This window comes from Labrus mixtus, chromosome 3 (genome assembly GCF_963584025.1).
Source record: "Labrus mixtus chromosome 3, fLabMix1.1, whole genome shotgun sequence".
In the NCBI taxonomy this organism is placed as follows: Eukaryota; Metazoa; Chordata; class Actinopteri; order Labriformes; family Labridae; genus Labrus; species Labrus mixtus.
In genome coordinates, this window is record NC_083614.1 from 28,434,081 (window position 1) to 28,460,907 (window position 26,827).

General features: G+C 42.0%; 1 protein-coding gene across 1 annotated transcript in view; it reads left to right on the forward strand.

The window, feature by feature from the left end:
• The first annotated feature begins 568 nt into the window (after nt 1-568).
• Nucleotides 569-26,827, forward strand: part of kank4 (KN motif and ankyrin repeat domains 4) — a 90,935-nt gene continuing 64,676 nt past the window's right edge. The window contains exon 1 of the mRNA XM_061034392.1: nt 569-1,309. The gene's annotated coding sequence lies outside the window, so the exon portion shown is untranslated. The remainder of the gene's footprint in view (nt 1,310-26,827) is intronic.

Below are 26,827 nucleotides of genomic sequence, written 5' to 3' on the forward strand. Positions count from 1 at the left end.
ACACACTTGACATTTTTACTTACTTAACTTTAAATAACTGATCAACAAAAGAAGTGTCTTCATATGAGCGTCCAAGAAAGGCCTCGGTTTGGATGATTTTTATACCTCAGGTTGTTTTGGTTGAAGGTTTTTTTGGTGGACTTTAAGAGGCTAAAGTAGAAAAATCCTGTGACCTCTCACTACACCTCAAGACCGTACTATAAGTTTAAAAACACAGGATTAATAAACTCTTTTTGAGCTCTCTGCCTCGACTTTAATAAGATTTAGTGAGCGTTAAATTCAGCTCATTAAGGGCTGCTTTTGCTTTGCTCTCTCATGAGCTAGTTTATTTATTTTCACTGAAAGCCCCAGTAGACATCTCATACAGGCTCTGTTCAGTCTCGACACATGTGTGTGTGTGTGTGTGTGTGTGTGTGTGTGTGTGTGTGTGTGTGTGTGTGTGTGTGTGTGTGGGTCCCAGTGTGTGTGTGTGGGTCCCAATGTGTGTGTGTGTGTGTGTGTGTGTGTGGGTCCCAGTGTGTGTGTGTGTGTGTGTGTGTGTGTGTGTGTGTGGGTCCCAATGTGTGTGTGTGTGTGTGTGTGTGTGTCTGTAGAAGCGGGTTAATGAGATCCTTCATGAGTCTGTGCATGTGTGCATAACACTGCATGCATATGTGCATATATCATATGAGATCAGATTCCAGGTTGCATGTAGGAATCATCTCCCTCTCTCTCTCTCTCTCTCTCTCTCTCTCTCTCTCTTCCTCTCTCTCTCTCCCTCTCCCTCTCTTCCTCTCTCTCTCTCTCTCCCTCTCTCTCCCTCTCTTCCTCTCTCTCTCTCCCTCTCTCTCTCTCCCTCTCTCTCTCTCTCTCTCCCTCTCTCCCTCTCTCTCGCCCTCTCTCTCCCTCTCTCCCTCTCTCTCTCTCTCTCTCTCCCCCTCTCTCTCTCTCTCTCTCTCTCTCTCACTCTGGAGCATCTGAGCGTCTCCTTTTCGCTGCATGCTGAGGAGGTGGTGGGTGTTTCCAGCCCAGCCGCTCTGATGTTAGGAAGCAGCCGCTCCTCCATCCTACTCAGTCTGCTCTCTCCTGTTTCAGCCAGCTCTGTCTCTGCCCTCTAGCGTAGTACTCTCCTTTCACTCGCCGCTATTCAGCACCATCCAGGATACATTTACACAGACCCACGCAGGTAGACTGACTACCGTCCTCAAAGATCGTGATTTATGTATTATTTTAGAAAGAGCTGAAAGTGTGGATCTGTGGCAGTGCTGCTGAAGTTTTCTCTTCTCAATACGTCTTTTTGTCCCAAAGGATAACACACGCAGCTGCAGAGGTAAGACGAGGATAGATATGGCCTGCACTTTTTCAATGTCTATTTTACTGTCATGCCCTTATTCTTTCTTTGTCAGCTGTTTATGTAGTTCACCCTCTCCTCTTCTACTTTTATTCTGCGCTCTCTTCCCCTATCTTTTTATATCCACAGTTGTTGGGACATTATTCAGAATTGAAATGGTACATTTCCAAACCAGCCCACCTTCCCTTTTTTTTTAGAGCTCTAATTGTGTGAATTCAAGTACTTTAATGAATTAGAACTACTTTGATGAATTATCGATGAATTGTTTCAGTCGTTTTTCAAGCATAAAATTAAATCATCTGCAGGCTGCGTCGTCTTAAAAGTGAAGATGTGCTGCTTTTCTTTGTCGTTTTAAAACTGTGAAAAGAAGTCTCTGCTTGTTAAGTGGCTGGCTGGAGAAATAAATTAAATTGACGATGTCTAGGAGATTGTGATGAGCATTTTCAGACTTTATGATATTTAAAAAATGTCAAAATATATAAGTGTGAAAATGATAGGAACATAAATCCATAATGCCAATAAACAAAAGTTGCAGCCCTTTATAATATAAACATTGCAGCCATGCTGACATTATGACTCCAGCTTCATTCATTCCTCTCTCTCTCTCTCTCTCTCTCTCTCTCTCTCTCTCTGTATGCTGATGTTTTGCTTTTGCCCTGAGCTTTGGGATCGTCCTGCATCTGTTTTGTAATCAGATGCCGCAAGCGAGGCGCGCACTTTCATCTTCACGCACACGCGTAAAAAAAAACACATACTGACAAAGTGAATCTCTCTCTCTCTCTCTCTTAATCCTCACATTTCTCCCTGCTTTTTTTGTTTTGAAAGTCTCTTAACTGTTGATCCCTTCTCTTGAGCAAATCTTTACGTGTGCCAGGTTTCAGTTAAAATCCTCACCTCTCCTCACAGCTGTCTGAAAACAGTTGTTTTCGTGCATACAGCTGCAATGAACACATACTGCAGAAAGTGCTGGACGGTGGATGAAGAAATGTCATGCGATGGCTTGTTGTTTAGAGAGGTCATGTATGCAGTGAATGCATGGTTGCTTCTGAGCGATATGCATGCATTCACTCACTGCTGCATCTTAGCCTCCCTTGCGTTCCCTCTTCTTTCCTCCTTCCTCTCTCGCTCTCTCTCTCTCTCTTTAGTGCACACCCTCCCTGTCCCTGCGTTTATTCTCGGTTAAGACTTGGTCACTGCTCTGCTTGCCTGCCACAGAGCATTGGCCATGGTTGGTTGGCTAACCGCAGCCACACAACATTAAAAAGGCAAAGAGTTCTTGTTACAGGGGGCATGTTTACACCGTGTCATTTTGTGTGTTTGTGTGTGTGTGTGTGTGTGTGTGTGTGTGTGTGTGTGTGTGTGTGTGTGTGTGTGTGTGTGTGTGTGTGTGCACGAGGTGTGTGCGTATTTATCCTGCATTCGCATTAAGAACTCACCATCCATGCTGAGGTTAAAGGTCACGTTGTTGTTCACACATACACACACACACATACACACACTCTCACTGTCCTCCGAGATATAACTGACCCACATTATTACAGTCCCCTGCTGTGTGTGTGTGTGTGTGTGTGTTTACGTGTGTGTCAGTGTGATTTCCTCAGAGGTGCTGAGAGGTGAGTCACACCAGCTCACACGCTGGTGGCGCTCGCTGTAACGGTGTCATGGTGAGTGATTAACAAAAAGTACCGCATCTTGTTAAACAGTGTGTCTGTGAAATGTCAACTTTTCAGGAAATCTTAGCAAAACAACCTTCTTCTTTTTTTTCCCTCCGCTCCACACACACACACACACACACACACACACACACACACACACACACACACATACATTTAAAAGGTTACCTGCACCCAGTTATGTAACCCTCACTGTGTCCTAGAAATCTCTAAACTCATACAAGACCTCAGAGTCTTTTATTTCATGTTAATATCTTAGGATAAGCGAGAATGGGCCATGTTTGCATTTCATGCCTTTCAAATCTATTATTGGAAGCATGACCCTGAAAGTCGGTTGACATATCACTGCCTGCATCCTTTTTGTTCTTCTATCACCAAACACCTGCTTCGTTGAGTTGACCTGGTTGTTCATACACTCTCTTCCTGTGAAGTCTAGAATGATCACAAGTTGGGTGGAAAATAGCATTTCCAACATGGTGTCCACCAAAATACCACTTCAGAAACCGATGGGTGACATTACTGATGCTATACGTCCATGTTTTCTACAGTCTATGAAATGTATTAAGCATGCCTTCATTAGGGAAGAATAGAGGCGGGACATGAAAAGAAACATCACTAGCGACACACACACACACACACACACACACACACACACACATTCAGACGGGGCTGTCTAGTCCTCACTAATGCCATATTTCCACATACGTCGATTCACATCTGTTAATACCGCCATTCTGTCTCCATGCCTTTTATACAGAGCGGCAACGGAGGGTAACAGCACAACTGTCCCGCCTCGTACCGGCCGTATATAAAAGGGCCTTTAAAGTCATGAATAGTAAAGTGGCTCAGTTTGGTGCTGCAGTGGAAACCAGACCATTAGGGACCAAGCCTTAGGTAGAACTGTATAGGAAAGGCTTAGCAGTTTAATCTGATGGAAAGTGTATTGAAGCACAGAGGCAGACACACACAAACACACACACACACACACACACACACCGGGCCCACCCAGAATCTGCAGCCACTCCAGTGAGCATCTTTGGATGGCTGCTCTCATGCAGAACCCATAGCTTCACTCTGAACATTTAAAAATGATATATTTTTGACACACATTTTGCATCCTCGCTTTTTTTTTTCTCTTGTCGTGGTTTCTGAGTTTGACTGATGGTCACGATGAACAGTTTAAAAAAAAAAAAAAAAAAAAAAAATTCTAAAGATGGCTGAGCAACAACACAGCGCACAAACCACATGGCACATGACACGATCCCTTGTGATGTGTGTGTGTCTGGAGCAGTTTTGCTGCAGGTTTGTTTTCCCACCGAGTGTTAGCTGAGATGGGCAGTTATGTGCCTGGTGTGTGTATGTATATGTGTGTGTGTGTGTGTGTGTGTGTGTGTGAAGTTGGCCGGTGCCAGTCGTTGCCAGTCTGTGCTCCATCTCGACTGGCCGAGCGCCCGGTGCTCCCATGTGGTTCGTGTTCTCCAGACTTTTTTTCACGTCCGCTGACTCCTCCTCAGGCTCCTCTGAACCTGTAAGTGCCGGTGTTGGGCCCACACAGCCGGAGTGTGTTTGTGCACAAAGTGTGCGCTAAGTTGATTGCTTTAAGGGATAAAGGTGTTCAGTTTCTCGCAGAGCCAAATAATCCACTACAAAGTCAAAACAAAGCCAGATAAAGAAAGAGCCTGTGAGGTGTGAGCTTTCAGGGACTCTTTAGTGCATGTCTGCGTGAGATGGAGCCGTGCAGGGCGACGCAATGTTTTTTTTATTGTTTTATCTCCACGGTGTTTTTTAGTTAACATGAAAAATATTCTCTTTTTTATCGTACAAGTGGCAGAGCCCGGGCTAAGGAGCTTTAGGGCTTCTTAGCTGTGCTGTAGGCGGGAGGGGGACTCCCTTAACTCGCTGTCTGTGTCAGTCAAAGACGCCAAAAAACCCTCACTGCGAACACACACTGATACATGAGAGCCTGGAGTCAGCATGCACACACACACACACACACACACACACACACACACACACGCACACACCAGCTAGGCGAACGCCCAGGGATAGCACTACTAATCTCATTCTCTGTTGACACAGTAATTCCTCAGCTGTGCCATGCGTTCACAGCTCTCTGCCTTCTCATCATGTTGCCGTCGTGAAGCTGGAGGTGTGTCTCTCCTATCAGTGTCAGCAGAAGGGTGAGTTCACACCGAGGCCCGGGGTTTGTGTACAGCCTGTGCCTGCAGCACATCTGTCCTGCTTACCACAGCTTCCCACACAAGACAACACTTTGAAATAAAAAAAAACTGTAGGAGTTTGCAGAAGTTCACAATAAAGTGGGTCTGAATTTCTGAAGATGTTCGGGTAGTAGGGCGGTATTAAACAGATCTGTACTAAAGTAGAAGTATGGATGAGTGAAGAAGTTCACGCTCTGAAATGTAAGCGCAGTATTAAAGTATAAAGTAGAACTCTGAAGGTACATTTTCTAACAGCTAGTTGAAGTTTCGGTCATATTTTGGAGACTATTGAGCTTGATAAAAGTACTCAACTCTGCTCCAATTTGCAAATCAGTCAGATGGGAAATTTCCTTCCTAATCTGCAATTACAGCTGGTTCACCTTCATCTGTGTCATTAAAAGTGTTTTTTTTCTGCTCATGTACGTTGCAGAGACGCCTATCTTATCTGTTTCATCTTGAAAGTTAATTACATTGTCATAATTGTATAATGTCTTTTGTGCTTGGCATGCACAAACCAATGTGCCAAGGATTGATGTGTTCTAAAGAAAAGTCCATTCAGGCTTTAATCGGAGCGATGTTGATACGGCTGTGTGCCAGGATGCCAATTTAAAATAATTCCTTAAATGCATGAAAAATATAATAACAAGCCGGTTTTGGAAATGTGAGGGGTGAAAGTACAGATAGGGGGGATAATTAAAGTATTCAGAAGAAATAAAGAAATAAGTCTTAAGCAGATAAACATGAAAGCGCTACTTAAGAGAAGATAAGTCCATAACGAACACAACACACAAGGCTGGCAACCTATCAAGTACGAAAAAACAAACACAAAGTTTTAAGTACAGGAACAAAGTGTATGTGTTTGTTACTTCACACCTCGACCAGTGGAAACATTCACAAAACATTATTTCAGTCAGTGTTCGTTTTCTTTTTAGTGATTGACACGTTCCACAGAAAAGGACACTGAAGGTTTAAAGACTAAGCTGAAAGGTCCAAATAAAATATACAGTATGAGAACAAAGGCTGAGGCTTTATTTACCTCTTAGCAAATCAAGAGTTTGTAGACATCAGCACTTTGGCCGCTGACAATTCATGAGTTTGTTGTGGCTGATGTTGATCCAGCCCATTGTTGGAGAGAAGCCAGCAGAAACTGAAGTCGATGCCAAGGTAGGCAGATTTCTTTTATCTGCCCTGAAAGCACATTTTGTGTTTAAAAGGAATGTCAGCTGGTTTAGATCTGAACAAAGCACAGACTCTCTGCAGACTTTCATACCTGTGTGTAATCATTGGTTTCATTGTGTCATTTAAATGAGCAGTTAACACAAGAGACTACAACTGACCTTCTCTGCCCTCGGTGTAACTTAACATCTACTGTGTAGGTTAAGACTAATTTCCTGTGAGTCTAGTTAGCTGAACTGATTATTATTGGTGTCATCCTTACACTGCACATTTCTGCTTTGAGGAGAGGAAAGTAGCTGCCTACAATGGGCTGTTCCTCTCTTTACCTACAGTATCTTTAAAGTGGAAACCTACTCGTCTTGATGGCCTGTGATGTCTGACGTCAAGCAGGTTAAGTTGTGTTTCGGCTTTGATGAAAAATATTCTACTGATCATCAAAACCTCCTCAAGTGCTGGATCACAAAGCTTCAAAGCAGAACATACAGCCCAACAGAGCATTTATCTTGACTTTAAAACAGACAGTACAAAAAGAGGATGAAGCCATGTATGTAACATCACCCACTGGTTTATTCAAGTATTTTTTTTGTTGTTGTGAGGAATTAAGCATCAAGGCCTTCACCATGTCGCATTTTTTGGGAGGCCAAAAGTGACCATATTTGAACAAAGAGCGTTGTCATTTTTATAGTCTATGCTTGAGGCTAATTCTGTAGCAGGCTAATCAGCAAGTTAATGAGCTAAGCCTTATTAATTGTCAAAAAAAAAAAAAAAAAAATTCTCTCCCAAGGCATCGGCATGTCAAACACAGCCCAAAGGTTACGTTCGGTGACTCCAATTAGCTGAGGTGATGCCTCGCAGACAGCTGATGGCGCCCACCTGTCACTCCAAGCAGCCAAGCCATTAATTATGCACGTCTGGAAGTTTCAATATAACTAAAGCCATTTTCATGCATTCACTCCTGAGGCGGCACCGGAAATCTTCCCCACTTGAATGTTCACACATGCACCCTCACAGTGGACAGTTTTTCCCTGTCAGATGGGAGGGGGGGTGGGGGGGGGGGGGGGGGGGGGGGTGTCTCAGGAGGCAGAACATGACATAAAAAGGAGTCTGACACTTTATATCAGTGCTACATGTGATTGAACTTAGTCACAGTATTTATACGGAAAAGAGGAAAAGAACATGAAGCAGCTTCACTTTGTACATGGTAATCAAGCCAGTCACACACCAGTCGAGTAATATGAATGCCACCACCACCCCTGCACGTCTTTGCACACAGAAGTTATACTAGCTGGCTGGCAGAAAATAATCTGCCAAGCACACATGCAGCTCAACACTAAAAAAAAAATCAGCTAAATGTGTAGTATACATGTTATATTCTGGCATTTTAATCTAAACCTGAGGTGGACTGACAGCCTCGTGTGGCCATTTTTGGAACTGCAGATTTTGGCATTAAGTCTTCAAATTTCAGCCCCTTTGAGGTTGCTCCTTGTTTGTAAAATCAGGCTGGTAAACAGCAGGTTGACTGACACCTTAGATCAGAACAATAACGCTGAGATCTTTTTCAAAAAAGTTACTTGACAACCATCCATCACCTCAGAGATAAACAACATCTTGCAACAAACTCTACATCCAGTCTTTGAAACACAGTGGGTTATGCTGTGCATATTTTTGCATTGTTATCAAGTTGAAGAACAGTGTTTTGTTTTTAGAGGAGTTTCCATGATGTATGCGTGAGTGGGTGAGTTGCAGGACAGGGGGTCACTGAGGTGGGTTGTAGTTCATCCCTGAGAGGAACTATGGAGTTCAAAGGAACAATACACTCCCTTCCCTTGTTCTTTGGACTCTGTTTGGGTGGAGGACACCAAAAGGGTTGTCACTTTCTTTCAAAAGCCTTGTTCACGTTTGCACAAAACTCTTGAAAAGTCCTCTGTGTGAGTTGTATGTGTGGACGCAAGCAGCAACATTTTTCACTCAGACTTTATTTGGAGTTTCTCCTGCTAGACCCCTGGTATTTTTTCTGCTGCAGGAAGTCAGAGTGAGCTGATGAGATTGCAGCAGGATATGATCAGCAGAATTCACCTTGAGCGAGAGGGAGGGAGTAGAGATGTTTATACCCTGCGATTGGTGCACAACCATAGGCTGTATGCACGATCTCGCTGGTAATTAAATGGCTGCGTTACATTTTCTGTTTTTCTCCGCTCTTTTGTTGACGTTGTGATTCTGTTGAACAACACATAATATTGATTAAAAAATAGTCAAATATTGTCATGGTAGCGTTGTATGACGGACTGTTGCTTCGTCTGCCACTTCCGCATCCTTCTTTGTACGTCATGTCTCGCCTCAGGAGACTCGTCCAACAGGGAGATGGTCTCTCACTGTGAGGTTTAATGTGTGAACAACCAGACCAGGAGGTTCTGTGTGTTCAAAAATCCCCGTTGCCGGAGCTTTGCCCCAAAGTCGAACACCATAAATGTGGAGAAGAACGCCGGGAGGAAGACAAGATGAAGGTATCAACATGGCGTTGGCTACAGCAGAAATGCATTTTTGGATGTATACAGATGGGGAAGAAAACAGTTTGTCCATTGCTTACTTGTTTGACGATTGTCTTATATGTGACATTTTAAGTCAACAGGAAGAAGGTCCATTAGTAGCTAGCTGAAAAGGGCTTATTGAGAACTACCTCAGCGGAGTCAGACATACTTCTGAAAAAAAATCAATGCTCCCCCAGTGATGGTACACTGGTCCAATTAAATTGCCTAATCAAGTATATAATGTATTGTGTGATAGCATAAATATACATCCAGACTTTCTCCTTATCCACTTTGTTTTCAGTACCTGACACACAGTATTTGTGCTTTGCAGTCAGTGCGGTTACATGTTGATATGGCCCTTAAAGGGTTTGGTTCAGGATGCAGTTCCCAGTGTCTACAGAGAAGAGCTTTGATTTATACGGACAGGTTTTCAGGTATAGAATCTAACACAAGATCTTGCACTGCCGCTCAGCGCTGAGGAACAATGGCCGGGTCCATCCCCACATTGTTCCCCTGAGTCGTATCCCCACCACTGCTCCTTAAATGGGTTCCTGGCATTGACAGGCAGGAAAAAACAGAGGCTGTCGTGAGAGGAGCGACGAGCGCAGAGCGAGAGGGGGAACATGTGACTTCCTAAATGGAACCTGCGCGGTCAAATGCCGCGTTTCAATTGGCTGGCTGAAGGAGGGAGAAACTTCCTGCCTTAGTGTTATTGGAAGTGACCGCTCCCTGTGAAAAAAGTGCGGACTTATTGAATGTGTGTTTATGTGTGTGTGTGTGTGTGTGTGTGTATGTGTGTGTGGGAGGCTGCTGTGTGATCTGAAGATAGCCTTAGGCTTTCTGAGTGCATATTTGAATAATTTGGATGCTCATGTGGGTATAAATATATAAATTGTGGATACAGTGGATTGTTGTTCTCGTAAGGTCTTGGTGTGTTGTTTTTCTTCTTCTCCTCCTTCTTCTTCTTCTTCTTCTTCTTCTTCTTCTTAACTCTTTCCCTGCCAACATCTGTCTTGTGTTTTACCTTTGAGATAAAAAAAAAAGTCTCTTAGCCGGATATTAAATCATTCAAGCCAACTATACGACTTTGTGATAGAGATGCCCTCTCTGTGGTTTTTAACTAGATCTGTAAAGTGGAATAAAGATTTTAGTTAGCTAAAAGGTTAATGTTATCGACAGCTCTCAAAGTCCGACCATGGACTGTCAGAGAAACACTAATTCTTCACTTGGTCATGCATCTATTTTTTTCTGCCAAGCCTTTATCGTAGAGATAGGACAGTGACTAGAGTCGGCGAGAGAGAGGGGGAGAGTGGAGAATGACGTGCAGGAAAGGAGCCACAGGCCCGGATTTGAACCCGGGCCTCCCTGCTTCAAGGACTACAGCCCAGTTGTAGTCCTCCACCTGCAGGGACTGAGTAGAAGAATTGCCGTAGAGTTTCATGAGCTGAACTTAATGTATGCTTAAGGCTGATGATGACAAGGCCAAAGCTTAGTCCTTTACTTCAGCACAGTGCGTACTCTGCTGCTTCCACACAATAAGTCTGTTCCACGTGAGTTTGCCGACTGAATTAAAAAAAAAACCACATAGATCCAAACAGATTCTGTAGTGACTGTGGTCCTCTATTTCATTGCCTCTTAACTGCTCTCGCTGACAGCGCAAGTGAGGACGAACCACTGTGGGTTAACCACAGCTATGCGACAGTTCAGAGAACTGGGACAATAGTGGCAACTCTGAGAGATCTAACTGTTATATCAAAACAAATCAGGGGTTTGCAAAATTCTGGTTGGTGTCATAAATAGGTTTCTTTTTTGGATCTTCAACCAAAAGGATGAAAAGGATGCTGCTATAATTTTTTATACTTAAATACTCAAATTTTGTCAAATGGTTGAAAGGTTCAGACTCTTTCACAAAATGAGCAAAAGTAACAGAGTCATAGAGATATAAAGGACTGAAAACAAAATCTTAAGATTTGTCGATCAACCTTAAAATAAACACAGAACAATTTCCATGATCCTTCATCATGTAAGTTGTATTTCTGGACTTTGCTGTGGTATTTTCAGGTTCTCCAAGGCCGAACATTCTTCTGTCCTAAAATGCAACCTCAAACATTCAAACACATCTTCGGCTCCTGGTGAAAGCGTGTGTTACTTTTACTCACTGCAAAGCATGATTAAGTTGTCTCTTGTATTACCTTATTCTATATTGATTCCTGTGACTACTTTTGGTAAATGACAGGCCAATGAGAGCGTCTTAAAAGCTGCATTCATTGGCATTCAATAGGCCGATGTCAAAGATGTCTTAAAACATATGTCTTAGGTGTGTTGGTTAAAAAGCTGTTTGACCAAAAGCAGAACTCCTCCACTTCACAGCCAAATTGCAAAAGCAGAATAATACCTCCTGTCTGCAGGAAGACAGACAGCAGCAGTGGCAGAGATGACAATGAGTGTGTTTCTGTGAATGAATCTTTTGCCACCTGACTCAGCTGCTCAAATTGTAGAATTTCTCTTTTTCTGTCTAGAATAAAGGCTCTGACACCATTCATTTAAAGTTTTTTTTGTGGTTGGATAGTGTTCCTCTTGTGCAGATTTTTAGTTGTTTTCAGTGTCTTGACTTCGTTTTTAGTATAATGTCCTCTTGTGGTTCTTGTGAGTTGGCCTCTGTGCACCGTGAGCGCAGAGTAAAAACTCCAAAACCTCCCAAACATCCTTCTCAATCTCAACTCACGCTTCCTCTATCCAATGACAAACACATTTTTTTCTCATAAAAGTTGCATGAGTCCCATCTGAAAGCAAAAGAGAAAATCAGTTTTCTGGTGCGCTCTATCTCTTCTCTCATCTCCCGCTCGCTCTCACAGATACACACTCTACATGTTTCTTCAAAGGTAGTTTTCTCTTCTCTGCTTTTTGGAGGGTTGACGTGCACATATTCAAGGTGGAAGAAGCAAAGAAGAGACCAAGAAAAGGAGAGTTGAAACAGGGACCGGGCAGAGTCAAGATATTTTCAGTGTAAAATTGTGTTTGGTTGGTGTGCGTGTATGTGTGTGTGTGTGTGTGTGTGTGTGTGTGTGTGTGTGTGTGTGTGTGTGTGTGTGTGCATGTGTGTGTGTACTGGCAAAGCCTGTTTGATGTTCTTCCCATCTTTCATGTGAAATAGTGGTGAGATAGCTGGCACTAATGGGTTGCATGAAGCTCAGGAATGTAGATCAACAGATGAATGCCTCACCGCTGCACATGACTGTGTAAGTGCATGTGTGTGTTAGAGTGCAAGTATGCAGTGTTGGTACACACACACACACACACACACACACACACACACACACACACACACACATGTGTGCTTGGGAGTTTTCAGGTTATGAGCTTTCAGATGTGTGTGCGTGTCTCAATGTGTGTGTGTGTGTGTGTGAGTGTGTGTGTGTTGGTCTCTTGTGTGACTCTCGGAGTGTTTGGCCTCAGTGGAGCTGCTGCCTAACCGGCATTTAATGAGCCCTGAACCCTGTCTGCTGCTCCACCTGTGAATGCGTGTTTGTGCTTTTCTGTTTCTCACAGCGTCTTGTTGGAGCTGCTAAAACACTCGTTTTCCCACCAGGGCCCAGACACACACTTCTGTTCTCTACTGCTTCATGCGTGACAAATGTGGACATTACTGTTCCCATTGTGTTCTGAGATATATTTCATTTAGTGGGTCCAACAAAAGTACGACTGCCAGACAAGTTTACGTCACACTGTACCAAAGAAAAAAAGCCCAACAAGCAAATCTGGCAAAAAATCAAAAGCATTTCCTTACACATCAATAAAAATATTTATTTGCATTATATTGCTAAAAGTTCGGGATGATTTTAAATAAATTGGTAAAGCAAAAAAAAAAAAATCATAATATATTCACTTCTTCATCAAATTAATTAGTTTTGTATGAACAATACGGAGCCCTGAAAATGTTTTGAAAATGCGTTTTGGCAACTGAATAATGTATTTTGTTTTATATCTTTTAGGTACAATAATTCATAAAGTGCATCATAGACTGTGAAACCATGATAATCTAGACTAGACTTTATAAGACTGTTTATCTTTGAATCCTATTTTATGACTAAACACCCAGACAGATTATGAGGTTGTTTACATAGACTGTATGAAACATGGACATAGTCTCATGATGCCACCCACTGGTTTCTGGAGCCAAGATTTGAAACCCACAGTGGAGGTAACCAAATGCTTTCTCAGTGTAACTTTTAGTCAACCTAGCAAAAGCCAAAGAGGTGGAGGTGAGGCGGGCCTTAAGCCTCCTAGCAAACAGCGACAATGAACCCACCTGTCAGTCAGATCTGCCACACCTTTAATTAAACATAACTTTATGCATAAGCCTTAAAAGAATCAAAACTAATGAGCTATTATCAAATCAGCTCCCACACAGTGTTTACCCATAAAGACACGAGCTGTTCAGACTGAAACCGCTTTTTGAACCAGGCCGTAAACATGTTTATTTCTGCTGTTAAAATGGACATTTTTGAATGGGTGTTAATGGGACTTGTGAGGATTTTTGCATCGGGCCTCAAAAAGACACTCAAAAAACTGTTGTTTATTGCACTTTCTCTGGGGCTTCATTTTTCTACAGCGGAGGATTCAGTATCATTCTAACTCTTGTGCATCGAAAGGTAGTGCTAAACCTGATCTTTTCTGCGTTGTCACGTTTAGTTTATGATGCGAGAAACACTAAAAATAATGGTTTCATGATGGAAATACGAAAGGCAGCTGTGGCGTTTGTGCTTCATTCTGAAAAATTCCCTGGCTCTAAACTGTGCAAGTGTACAAAGATTCACTCTCTTAAAAACAGGTTGTTTTTTTTCACCCAGACTATAATTAATTTTCTTTTGCTTTCAGATCAATGCAGCGTCATATTTGCTCAAAAGCTGGGATTTAGTGACGATGGGTAATAGGATCCGTTTGTTAGTCAAACAGCAGCTTATGCAGGCCAATACTTTAATTTGTGACAGGCAGGCGGGATCAGGTAAACAAACGGAGCAGGCTTTGGCAGCCAACACACACACAGCTGGCAGGTAATAGGTAAGAGGCAGGCAATGATACAGCTCCAAATGAAAAGAAACCTGACACTATTAACAACATTTGGAAAATAAGACAATGAGTCAAAAATAAAGCTGTGTCATCATTTTTGGAAGCTGCTGCCTTTTAAGTGTGCACTTCAGGAATTATTACATCAAAAGGACATCTAAAGGCTGTCTCCTTCCAGCAGGGACTTTAAGAACTGTGGAGTCCATTGCGTCTTTTACAGCCCTTAGTATTCTCGAAAACCAAAAAGCATCCTTTGAAGAACTACTTCAACGACAGGCTGTGAGATTCAGGGGCCTGAGTGAAGGGAGAGAGAGAGAGGGGGGGAGCGCAGGTGTCACTGTGACACAATCAGACTAGATTGCAGCACTTGAACCAGCACACCCACCACGAACTGCTCCAATCAGCTGGATTGTATCATCAGAGAGACCTCTTCTGATTGTCGATCAGGGCCCTGTGTTTGAAGACATTATTCATATGAAATGAAAATTCCCGAAATGAAATCCCATCTCCAGAAAGAGCTGGTACGTTGTGTAAAATGCAAATTCAAACAGAATGTGAGGATTTTATAAAGCATTGACACCGCATATTTAATTGAAAATAGCACAGAGACATCAAATCAAACGTTGAAATTTGATTTCAGCAACCGGTTTCAAAACTGTCGGGACACACTGATCTTTATAGACCACTGTGTTGCGTCACTTCTATTTCAACACTTTGTAACTGGAAACAGTGGAGACCAGTTTCTGCCATTTTGAAAGGGGAACGTTATTCTTGCTTGATTTAGGATGTCAGCTGTCCAACAGTTCAGGGTTTCCTGTTGTGATTCATAATGCCCCCAACACGTTCAATTGGTCGTCAAGTCAGTTCTGCAGGCGGGCCAGTTTAGCACCCAGACTCTTGTACATTTCACACATTGTCCCAACTTTTTAAGAAACAGGGTTTTAATGTGGCAAAAAAAGGCACCATGACTGGTACACTCAAAGATCTCTAGTTGAAATGACTGCAATTTTAAATAAATCTGTGTGCCAACAACCAGTAAACATAAGTAATTCAGCAGCACCTCTGCTCAAATCCTCTTAAGTCTGAAGTAGTCACTCTGTACATAAATCTTATTGTAAGGGAACATATTGTCAGTTTCTTTGACAAAATGCTGCTGAAGGACTCTTAGCTTAGCTTTGTTTGTACTGTATTTCTTCTACATCCCTCAGTCAATCTTCTGATAAAAGCCTGAGTCTTAAATCCATGACAGCCCCTTAAACCTTATAACTTCGCTTTTTTATTTGACTATCTTTTACATTTGACTAATGTTACCGATATGGGAGTCCGATATCGATTTTCAGGAGAGAAAAAATATCAGATACCGATATATTGGCCGATATCTTACTTAGACCTATGTTCGATTTGTAGAGATAGATAGATTGTGATATACACATTTTATTGCGTTGATCCCTCAGATGCAGTTGTCAAACACTTGTGGAAAAGATTCATAAAGAAGACAAGATCGCCCTCAACTGGAAAGTAACTTCACATGAGGGTGATGTTGCTTGTCGTAATCCATATAGCGCCCTCTGCTGGTGACAGAGAATATAGAAAATATACAATGACACTCAAATGAAAAGCTATTTGACTGGTGAATAAATCTAGTAAAATCGAGCACATATCCGCGCTAAAATTAGCCGATGCCGATAGTCACTGGACATGTTTATATCGGCCGATATTATTGGCTGGCTGATTAATCGGTCGAACTGTTTACTTCTACACCAATAGCCACAGGATCCACTCCTTTCTTTCACTTGGCCCCTGCAGCTCCAGAAGTTGCTGACATGGTATCATTATCTCCCTGTTCTCCCCGGTTACTAAAACCCACAGACAGCTCTCCTTGTCGGCCAATCAGATAACAGATAGCCCCTGGTTTTGAATCAGTGCTACATGCCTTTCATCCTCCTGCATTTTGCTGGACACATTTGATCCTGCAGAGTGTTTACTCTGTGCAGCAGCCGAGGAATAGGTGTAGAGGATGAGGAAGAAGAAACAAGAAGGGATGTGCTTGAAGGATAGAGAGGGACTGAACGAGGGAGGGAAGATGGGAGGAGGGGGACACAGTTCACCTTTCCCATGTCAGCTGTATTGAGGCTTGCTAGAGAGACATTAAAGGAATAAATGACTTGGAAAAGGTGAGAGAGAATGTCAGCAAAGCATTCAAGAGGCCATGTTTTCCCTCACTATCCATCTTTCTGCCTGCATGTCAGCCTCCAAATCAGGCATTTCTATCAGTCAGCAGTGGGTTCCTGAAACTCTGAGGCAGCTCTTCTTTTTTTACATCCAACAAATAAGATGCAAAGGGTTGGAGGACTGAAAGGAGGAAGAGAGTAAGATCCAAGATAGAAAGGGGAAGAAAAAGCAGTGAGGGTGGGAGCCAGTGAGCGAGCAGGATCTGCATAAATTTGGCATCTTAAAATAGGGTTTCAGTAGCATCAGTAAACTCACTCTTTGGAATAGATTTCCTTGCACGGCAAGTCATATTTCCTCAGCAACATTAGTGTCCAAATGAAACTCTCGTCTGAGCTCAACAGGCCTCAGAGCAAATTACTTTTTTCTCCCCGCTGCAATCTCTGGAAGAACCGCACATTTACAACGGACAAGGAAAGCTTTTCCTGTTCAAATTAGCCTGCTTGGGCAGCTGTCAGTGTGAATTATTTTAACCATCAGGTCTAATAAATGTTTCAGGTTAGTTGTGAGCTGACATCCTGCAGTTACAGAGCTCTATGCATACATAAGAAACACCACAGAAAAGAGGAGCGTGCAGAATGTAGAGACCAATATACGATCAATAACTGGTTCCTAAAGTAGTTTGATTGCAGCCCCAGAGGAATGTTCAATAATGAACTACAATGGAGACGCAGGTGTGCTGTAACTTATTTATACCGAATCAAAGAACTGCATGCAATGAAATGCAATAGCTGTTATTACTTTTGTACCTTTTGTGTTGCCGTAGTCTGCTGTATGTCTGTGTCCATACATCCTGTAGGTATTTCTTTTGTTTCAATTTTTACTCATTAAATTGGTTATTTTGGCTTCACTTGGGGGCCCATCCAAGAATGCAATGTTGGTTGGTACCTCATGAAGTTTTTGTAAATTATCGATATTGCATTAATACAAATAATCAGGTTCCCCAGAGGATGAATCCTTATCACTTTTCTGAGTCACTAACTTGTCTTTTGGTGCCACCATGAGATTCACAAATGTGCTTTTTTGTTCGGGGTGATCTTACTACTTTTTTCTCGACAACCACATCACAATTTAAATGAATCCATTACAATAGATCATGTTTTATTCTGCGTTTAGCGTCTGCAAAGTCAGAGTCATTCAAAATATCCATAACACCAAATAACCTCTGAATTAACAGCTAGTCCACGACCCCAGTTGTGTTTATTTGTAAATTTATATTAAGTCAAATGTTGGCATGCTAATACCCTGCATTATGATGCTTAGCGTTAAAGCTGCTAAACGTCAGCATGGGAGCATTTTATTGTGATTCCATTAGCATGCTGACATTATAAGTTAGCTCAAAGCTCTGCAGTACGGCCTCACAGAGCCGTTAGCATGACCGTGGACTTTGTAGTTGTGCTTCATAATGACAGTTACTGCTCAGTGCACGATGCTATCTGTATTCACGTCTCTGCGTGTTTGCTCCGTGATCCATCACACTTATGATCAAATAACTATCTTAAGGTTTAATTGGCTTAATGAAACATGACGGTCACGCTCACCATGGGAGCATTTGACCTATTAGATTGTTTGCCTGGATACATGGGCAAAGCTTTCAAACTCTTTGTCCAGTCAAATGAAACCCAAACTAGCTGCAGGCTAATCTTGGTTGCATTCAGTTCAGTATGCTGGCTATTTCTCGATCAGCTTGCATGATACCTGAGAAAGGAAAATTGATTAAATACGATAGTGTGTCTGGAAAAAAACCTTCACTTCTACCGTTTTGAATTGTTTTGGATTCAGGAGAGTAAAAAAACAAAGCACATAGAAAAGTAGGAAGACATTGGATCTCTCATTTGCAGAGTTAATTTGTGATTATTGACGTCCTCATCGTTACATTGACCAGTTTAAACACACGTAGATTGTCCAAATATCATGCACGTCCAGTCACATACATATTTGGGCGAATGGTTTCAGACCATGGTTCAATGTGTCAATAAACGGAAACTCTCAAAACCCTCTCAAATTGGAAAAAATTAACCGTTGTGCATCTTTGCAGCGCCACAATTAATCAAAAATGTCAGCGTGCGAACAATACAGGCCCCACCTGTCGGGACAGAACTGAACAAAACGGTTAAAAATAATGCCTGCGAGCGCCACCGGGCCTGAGAACATCACACTATGCTCCTGCTGTGTGGTCACGCTGTCCCACAGTAGATAGCTAAAGCCAGCACATGCTCTGCCAGCCTTCATCATGGCACAAAAACAAACCAATAGTGACCCACTGACGCTTTGTTTTTCTGTGTCACGATGCCACTGCTGTGCATTGTTCGCCGCTGACTAAGCCGATTTCAAGTGCTTTATGAAATGCAGCAATTTGGCTGAAATCCAGAGCCCCAGATTTGTCATAAACCAGTTAGGACGCCTGTGCCAACTGTGGTTAAATATAGAGAGCAATAACTAGCCTGAGTAACAACCCAATTTGTCAGCAGGATCAGGCAGATGTGTGGTGTTTTGTGTGTTTATCATGAAACGTGTCGGATCTCTAGACAACCTGCGCCTTAAGGAGATTTATTTTTCTGCCTATATCTTCTGTATTATAGTCGTCAGTGTATGTACTTGTTTCATCCGTCCTCTTTATCGATGCTGGAAAAAAAACACGATTCTCTCCTTCATCCTCCCTCTGAGCTTTAATACCATGCACGCACACACATACAGTTCATAAACACACACACACACTCAGGCAAGCACAGATGGATGGAGAGAGGTCTGCAGAAAAAAAAAAAATCTCTCCCCGGCTCTCAGGTTATTTTTACCCTGAATGCTCATGCTCAAGCTACGTATGTGTCTTCCCTTTCACACACCTCTGTCCCCCAGTGACTTCTCCCTTTCCTTTCTCTCTCTCTCTCTCTTTCTCTGTCTCTTTTCAAATATTTTCTCTTTCTCTTTCTTTCCATTCATTCACGAGAGCTGTGTGTGAGCGAGGGCCGTGAGAGAGGGGATGAAAGACGCCGGAGTGGAGATTTCATCACTGACGCACAACAATCCAGCGCTAGCAGTGCTCGTCATACCAAGCATGTGTGTGAATGTGTTTACTGCACCAGACGCACATTGTTTAGAGTGTTTCTTCCTGCGTTGTGTTTTTGAGAAACGTACATGTTCCACTCTCTGCGGAAATTCTGAAAATGGGAGAATTCATAAGCTGTTGGAGGATTTTATTGGTAAATATAAAAGCTGTGTGAGCATTTCAGGAGTTAAGTTTGTGTGTTAATATTTTTGAATGACCAGAATAAGTCTGTTACCAAGAAAGCATGACTGTGTGTTTGTGGATGGGTAGGTGACTGCATGCATATTACCAGATGTTAGAAGGGCATGAATACACAGTCATGTTTGTGTGCACACAAACAAACAAACAAATCTAAAACATCAGGATGTGTTTTTGTTTTTGTTTTGGTGAAAGGTTTAATTGGGGACCGAGAGCGATGGAGGGCAGTTGTGCATGAACTTTCCTTCATAAAGAAATCCGGGGTTTAAGTAAGTCATTCTAAAGGTTTTAAGAATACCAAAAATACATATTTTCTGTTCTTAAATCTCCATTTTATGAATTGAATGTACAAAGTTTATCAGTACAGCAGCTACGCATAATGGTGAAATACGTTAATGCTACTTTTCTCCACATTACTGTTGAAATCAAAACGCACTGCCACTATTAATTTGCGTCGTCAATGAGAAAATCCTCTCTGCAGCATCTTGAAATTGAATGAATTGTTGGTGGATTGGCTCCAGCGCTGCTAAGCGAGGGCCCCGACGCCTCACGCCGAAGCCCGGACGACTCTTGACATACAGCTTTGTGGCTTGTTTAACATGGCGGTGAATGGGGAAGAGGATAAGCTGACAGGCAGAAAGAGCCCTCCTTTGATGGGATTAACACAGTGGCAGACAGGGACTAGTGCTTTAGATTGATTAAAGTGTAATCCTGGAGGATAATCATGCCTCCTGATGTGACATGTGTGGCCAGGACCCTCATACAGCGGCCCCCACATGTCAGTTGTGCAAACCTAAACAAAAACAGCCATCTTCAGTCACGCTCTTTGTCCTCCCTTCATCCTTGTCTCTCATTTTGTTTCTTATTTTGTCTTCACTTGACTGGTGCCTCTTAGAAAAAGGTCAAGAGGAACTGAGAAGACATGGCGAAGATGGAAAATGAACACTCCAGTGTCAGCTCATCTGTCGTTCATCCAAGATGCATTAGGAAGGTTTAAGAGTGTGGAGCTTACACCTCGCTAGTAGAACAATACACTTCCTGGCTTCGCTACAATTTTTGTTGCCCGAGAGATGTTTTCAAACTCAGCTTTGCTAGTTCAGTAACATCGTCATGAAACAACTTTCTCGTATACTTGTGAAAAAAAGCAATATCAACGCATGTTTGATACCATGACAAAAGAAACAGAACTCCTAGGGGACCCTACATTGGAAAATGTCTTGTCGATATAATAACTATAAAATACTATCAAAGTTAAGAGTTACAGAAATGGTATCGTTTTAAAACATGCATTATCAAAATCATGACCAAACCTGACAACCTTAGTAACCTGCTAATCCGTGAAATTAAATTGTACAATGCAATGGTTTATTATAATCATACATGTTGGATCATATTTTGGGCCAGAAAAAAAACGTGCAACCTTGGCATGACATATTTATTAACATGATAAATTAGAAGTGGATGTGTCTTTGGATTTTAGGATTGTATATACAGTAGCCTCTGGTGTCAAAGATGAAGCTCATGAGGAATTTACTTAAACCTGCTTTCTTTGAATGGCCAGCAGGGGGCGTTTTCAAGTCTTTTTCATTGCAGCATGATGTTCATTTCATAAAGAATGAGTCCATTAAGAATAAATTAGACGATTAAGCAGGGTAGGCTTCAAAGCGTTGCTACGGGAGATAAAGATGTAACAATGCATGGCCACCCTAGATTTTTTCAAAGTTGGTCACTTTTGGCCCCAAAAGCCAAAAAACGAGGACAGCCATGTCGCCACACTCACGGCTTCAAAAGGGCATTTCCCAACCGATTGAAGAGGAAAGTTGAAACAGTGGCTAAGTCCACTTCTTTCTTTTTTTTTTTTTTTTTTTACAGTCCATGGTTAACCCCCTTGAACACACAGAATTGTGTCAAACTTTCCATGCCTTGTTGCCAGACATGTGATTCATGGGAACACTGTGCATTGGGGGCACCCACTGCAAGGAAGTGAGGTCACCTATCAGTGGTTACTCAGGCTTTATCATGAGGGCGAAAAAAAAAAGCTCTGAGCTCTGCAGAGTCTCTGTGTGATAGCCCAGAGCCTAAAAGAGAAAGAATGCTATTTATTTTAGATTCATACAGCACGTCCAGCAAGGCCTGGATAAATTCAGCTACAATGCATTCGTCATGGTCTGAGGGAGATTAAAATGTGTTTATGTTGGTGTTTTGAGGTGACTGTGGTTTGGGTTTAGGTTTGGGAACATAGTAATCGACCTATAACTGAAGGCATCAGTCTGTTCTGAATCTATCCACTGTTTGTTTGTTCTGGCTTTTACAGCAGGATGTAAAAAGTTGAAACATGCAACAGACAAACTTGTGTCACAGTGGGAAGGGAGAGAAGAGCAAAGACAAAAGAGCAGTCTTACATACCGGCAATTAGTAGAAGAAAGCAGATAAAACAACAAACATTCAAGGTCATTTTTAAAGAATTAGTCACGTAGTTACCACCCCTTATCTATGCTTTTATCTCACCTACACAAACTGTACATTTCTCTCTTTCTTTTTTCGCTCAAAGATTTCATAATAGCAACTCAAGTGGTGACATCTTATCCTGGCAGAGACAGGAAAGGAAATCAATTTCTGGAATAATACAGAGCAGAGATATGGATGGTGCTTGCTGGTATATGTCGAAGTGAAGCGGCAGATATGTGGTTGACCCCAATTCTGCTGCTTATCTCGCCGTCCATGAAGGAGAAAAAAGCCCTTCTTTTGACCGTGTTTTTCATGGTGGCATATGGAGCCTTATCAGCGTGTGTACTGGTGACATAATGTACCCATATGTTATTATTTTTACAAACACAGGGAAACAAAGTACGCTCATGAGGCTTTAGTTGACCTTTGAATCTTTTTTTTTTCTATCTGGCTGAGGTTAGTCTCTTGCATATTTGTACTAGTTACCACATAATGTGCTTTCAGATTTGTTCTCTTGTCTACTCCTCTGCATCATTTGACGTCTCTCTCTTTGTCCCTCGTTCAGACACTCAGGCCTCACACATCGACAGAGTTCATCTTAAACCATCTGCACTGTATGTCTTTCGCCATCTGCTCTCTCCACCTCCTGACAGTGGTGAAAACGTTACTCAGAGCTTTGGATGTAGAGGCGAGCGGATTAAACTTTTTTTTGACTCACGCAGTCACAGTGTGTGGCAGAATGTAAATAACAGATGGGCTTCTCACATCGGCATCATGAAAAGGAAGCGGATAGTTTGATATGAAGGGCACCTCCCTCAAGGTGATATTCTAATAAATATACAGCGCAGGTTCTAGCGGTATGCTAATCCGTCTCATCCCGTGCTTACAATCGACTCGACACCTGACAGCGTGATGGGATATGGATGGATGAACTGCAGGATGGATAGATCCATTGATGTTTCGCATTGCTCTGCCCTTCTACTGTCTAGACACAACACTGTCTTTGGCCAATTCAGTTCACGTTACCCTCATGCGTGTCAGAAGCGCCACTGTGAGGAATCATGGAGTAGCGACCCGGTGAGGCAAGTTGGAAGTTAAATCTGTTTAAAGAGCCATTTATAAATGAAACTAGCAATATTTGGAACCAGCAATTTAATCATTGTATAACACGATTCAGGATTACGGTATATTGCCGTAACCATGTTTGGTCCAATCCCTAAAGGATCCGTCAGGTGTATCCTTTGGGGCCAATCATATCCGGAGATTGTGCAACAAAATTAACGAGATGTTGGACTCTTGAGGGGCAGAGTAAATGTAGTTACTGGTTTCAACTCAATTGAATAAATACCAACAGTACTGAAAAACAAAAAATATCAAGAAAAACATCAACATTATTATCTTCAAAATGTTTAAGCTACCTGACATTATTTATGTTAGTTAGTCGTTGTGTTACGTTATATTATGTTAGCTAGTTCTGTTGCAGCTGCCGAGGTTGCTGGGTGACTTAGCTACAAGGAGGGGGCGGGACAGTTGGTAAGGCATAACTGGGAATCCTCCGTAGACAAGAATGTCTGATTTCAGAGTTCAGACTGAGCTGTGGTCCTTTGAAGGATGCTCCCCCTAATTTGAGACACTTGAGCTCATATCTGGCAACAAACACTGGAGCCAGAGATGCTGTGGAAGTGCTGCGCAGATGAATAAACTCTTGTCAAAGCCCATTTATGTTACTGTTGGTATACTGAGTGAGTAAGCAATTGAAAAGAAAGATTTGAATTATTTAAAGATAAACACAGAACTAGAGAGATCTATTGAGAATTTAAACAGGAAGAAAAGTTTTATGTCCATAATGTTTAACATTTTCTCCTCAATCTTTAAGATTTGCTCACTTCTCATCATTTCATACTGCTGCAAATGCAATACCATTTTATTTACGGTTGAACAAAATAATTGGAAAACCTCACTCTGGGCTATCAGGAGCCGTAATAGACACTTATCAGTGATGGACATTTTATAAGCTCAATGAATAATCAATTAATTCCTCGCTGTGCAGCTTGATTAAAAGTTGATTGATGTCGTCACACTGTGAGCTGGTATTTGCTATTTCTGTCTCAAATGGAAACGGGGGATATTTCATCCTTTTATTCATTTATCAACTTTTTATTGGAGACCCTCTTGTTTGGAGATTCAGTCTTTGCCGACTCATCTGTCTCCTTCACTTATTTCTCTTCGTCTTGACGAAGTGTGAAGGTCCAGAAGAAGCACTCGGCTCTGTGAAAGCCCCCCCTTATTTTTTTTATTTTTTTTTACGAGCTTACAAAGCTGTAAGTTCAAAGTGGCTTTTACAACTCTGGCAGGTTGACAGCCAATCCATGTCTCCCCCTTGGTCAGAAGTCCAGCAGCAAACGGGAGCGAGAGATAAACAGCATGAAGTTGTCTCAGTGTTTTTGGCCACAGTTTTCACAGAGAGAGGAGCAGACGGCTAACAAAAGAGAGCCGATGCATGAAGCAGAGACGGGGCTCATTTGCACTCCGTCCAGGAGCTAAAATAAAACAGGCAGGAAACAAACATGTCTTTATTTCACAGAGGTAGAGACACACAGACAGTTACGATCCTTTGAAGAGCAGGGGAATCCCACTGAGGTGACCGGCTCCCAGAATCCATCGTTCTGCCAGTTTCCTGTTTGTGGTTCCTCTTCCATGTAGCATATGTTCATGACCTTAGAGTACGCTCTCTCACAAACAGAAAACCATCAGAAATACTCTCCTGTGGTTACATCTCAGCAGGAGAGTACTGAACGAGGAAATAAGTAAAGCTCTCTTTCTCTATCTTCAAGTGTAAGCACCATAAACTGCTATGGCCATTATTCACTTAAAGTGGAAAGAATTGACACAAAACACTCCCCTTAACTTGGAATATAAGTTCTTAACTCCACTTAGTTTTTCATCTTTTTAAACGTAACAAGATTATTTTACATATAGTACCTAATCATCTCATTTTCCACTTCAGTACTAATTTCCTCCCTCAACGCCTCCGTCGCCACCCGTCTTTCTAAATTTCTTCCGTTTAGTTTTTTTGCGCTCTTTTGACTTTCTCCATCAGTAAAATGTTTCATCTTAACTCATTTTTCTGAGGAGTTATTAGTTGGCCTGTATGATTTAGGAGACTTCTGACCACATTTAGTGTGTTTACAGGGGCAACGACTCTCAGAGGAGAATGTCAACAAGTTACCCGTCTATAATATTTAAGTCGGAATAAGTCGCACCGGTGTATAAAACGCAGTCCGTGTTGGGGTCTCCCCGGGAGAAAAAAAGGTTGAAACTGTCTTCCTGCATGTGACTTTCCACTGTGTTCAGCAAAGTCCACAACGGGCAGTTTCTATGAAGGTGTGTAGCTCTTTTAGTACCATCTGTTTTCACTTTGTGAAGTTTGCACTCCTACTAGGAGCTCTCAACCTACGGGGGAAAGTTGTGAAGTACACACCCACAGCTTATGAGTCACGTTGCCCACCTCCCCTGATCACTCATTGACTTTTATTGATTAGTCTTTTCAATCAGTCCAGCTCTCCACGAGGTTTTTTGACTGACCAACATACCAACGTTTTCTTTAAATGCATGACTATGATCTAATGATGCAGAAAAGATGTTGAAAAGTTGCGCTATGCCATCCTGGTCAGTGTTGCTATGTCTCCCAGCACAGCTTGCGATGCACAATGCATCGGGGCACATTTTCAATCGTGTCAGATCGCATGCAATGTGTGATGGTGGCGTCTGCAGTAGTGGTAGTGACAGCGCGTGTGTCAGCATTTTATACTGGTATATTAGATTATAAAAATTCAATGTGCATTTTAAACACCAGATTATACAGTGATCGATTGCTGATGTTGTCGTTCACTTGGATCGGCAAAAACATGTAGGTTAAGCTAACTTGTGTTGCTAACTACGCCATGGCAGCCATTAGTATGTCTTGGTGACCCTCAATATTCTATATGTTCTTTATTAACACCTGATAGCAATGTATAATCAAATATTGCAATTATTTTCCCATGTATCCATGACTTTGTCCAAAATGGCTTTAGGTTTCAAATAGCCCAAAAACAATTACATACAATCTGTAAGTATGAATACAGACCCAAGTAACAAAATAAACTGCCCATTAACATAGCAGTAATCCATTGTGGTGGCTGTGGCAGCACCCACTTTGTATCTTGAGCGGTCGACATTGTAGACAAAAACATACATGTTCTGCAAAATCTATCCTGACATCAGGAAACTCCACAAGTTTTCTACAAATTTCTCTTAACCAACTTTCACATTTTCTCCTGCACTTGTGGGAAACTGGAAGTCCTGTCAAATTCATGCAAGAATTATACTCAGGGATTTTTTTTTTTTGCTCATTTGAATAGTTTAGATCTTTGAGCAAATGACATTTAAATCAGGAGGCATTTGCATGAACAAAACGCTCTGAGCCAGTACAGAGAGATGCCGCAACACAGCCAAGTTTTCATGGACATGGCCAGTTCTTTTTTTTTTTTCCCTTTTTAGTACGTTCACCAACTGCCTCTTCTTGGAAAGAAATATGACTTCTCCAGTTTTCTCCTTGGCTGCCAGGACTCTGAAATTCATATTTAGAAAAACTGCCCTCTCTTTGCACAAGTAGAATCTTCATTTTGAGTTTTGATTATCACAGCTGCATCATGAACCTGTTCCCCTCTTTTGTTATTCATCCAGCAATGTGTCTTTTTTAGCTCTTTGTTGAAGTCAATGCAAAGATAGCAAACCATGAAATGTTCCTCCTTACATAACTCCTACATCTTTTTGTTTTTTTTCATACAGTCATCTGAACTGCCTCAAAGCGTTGTGTCTGCCTCTACTCAGCCGGTCAGCCTCTTGTTTTAGACTCCTCTCTGCTGCCC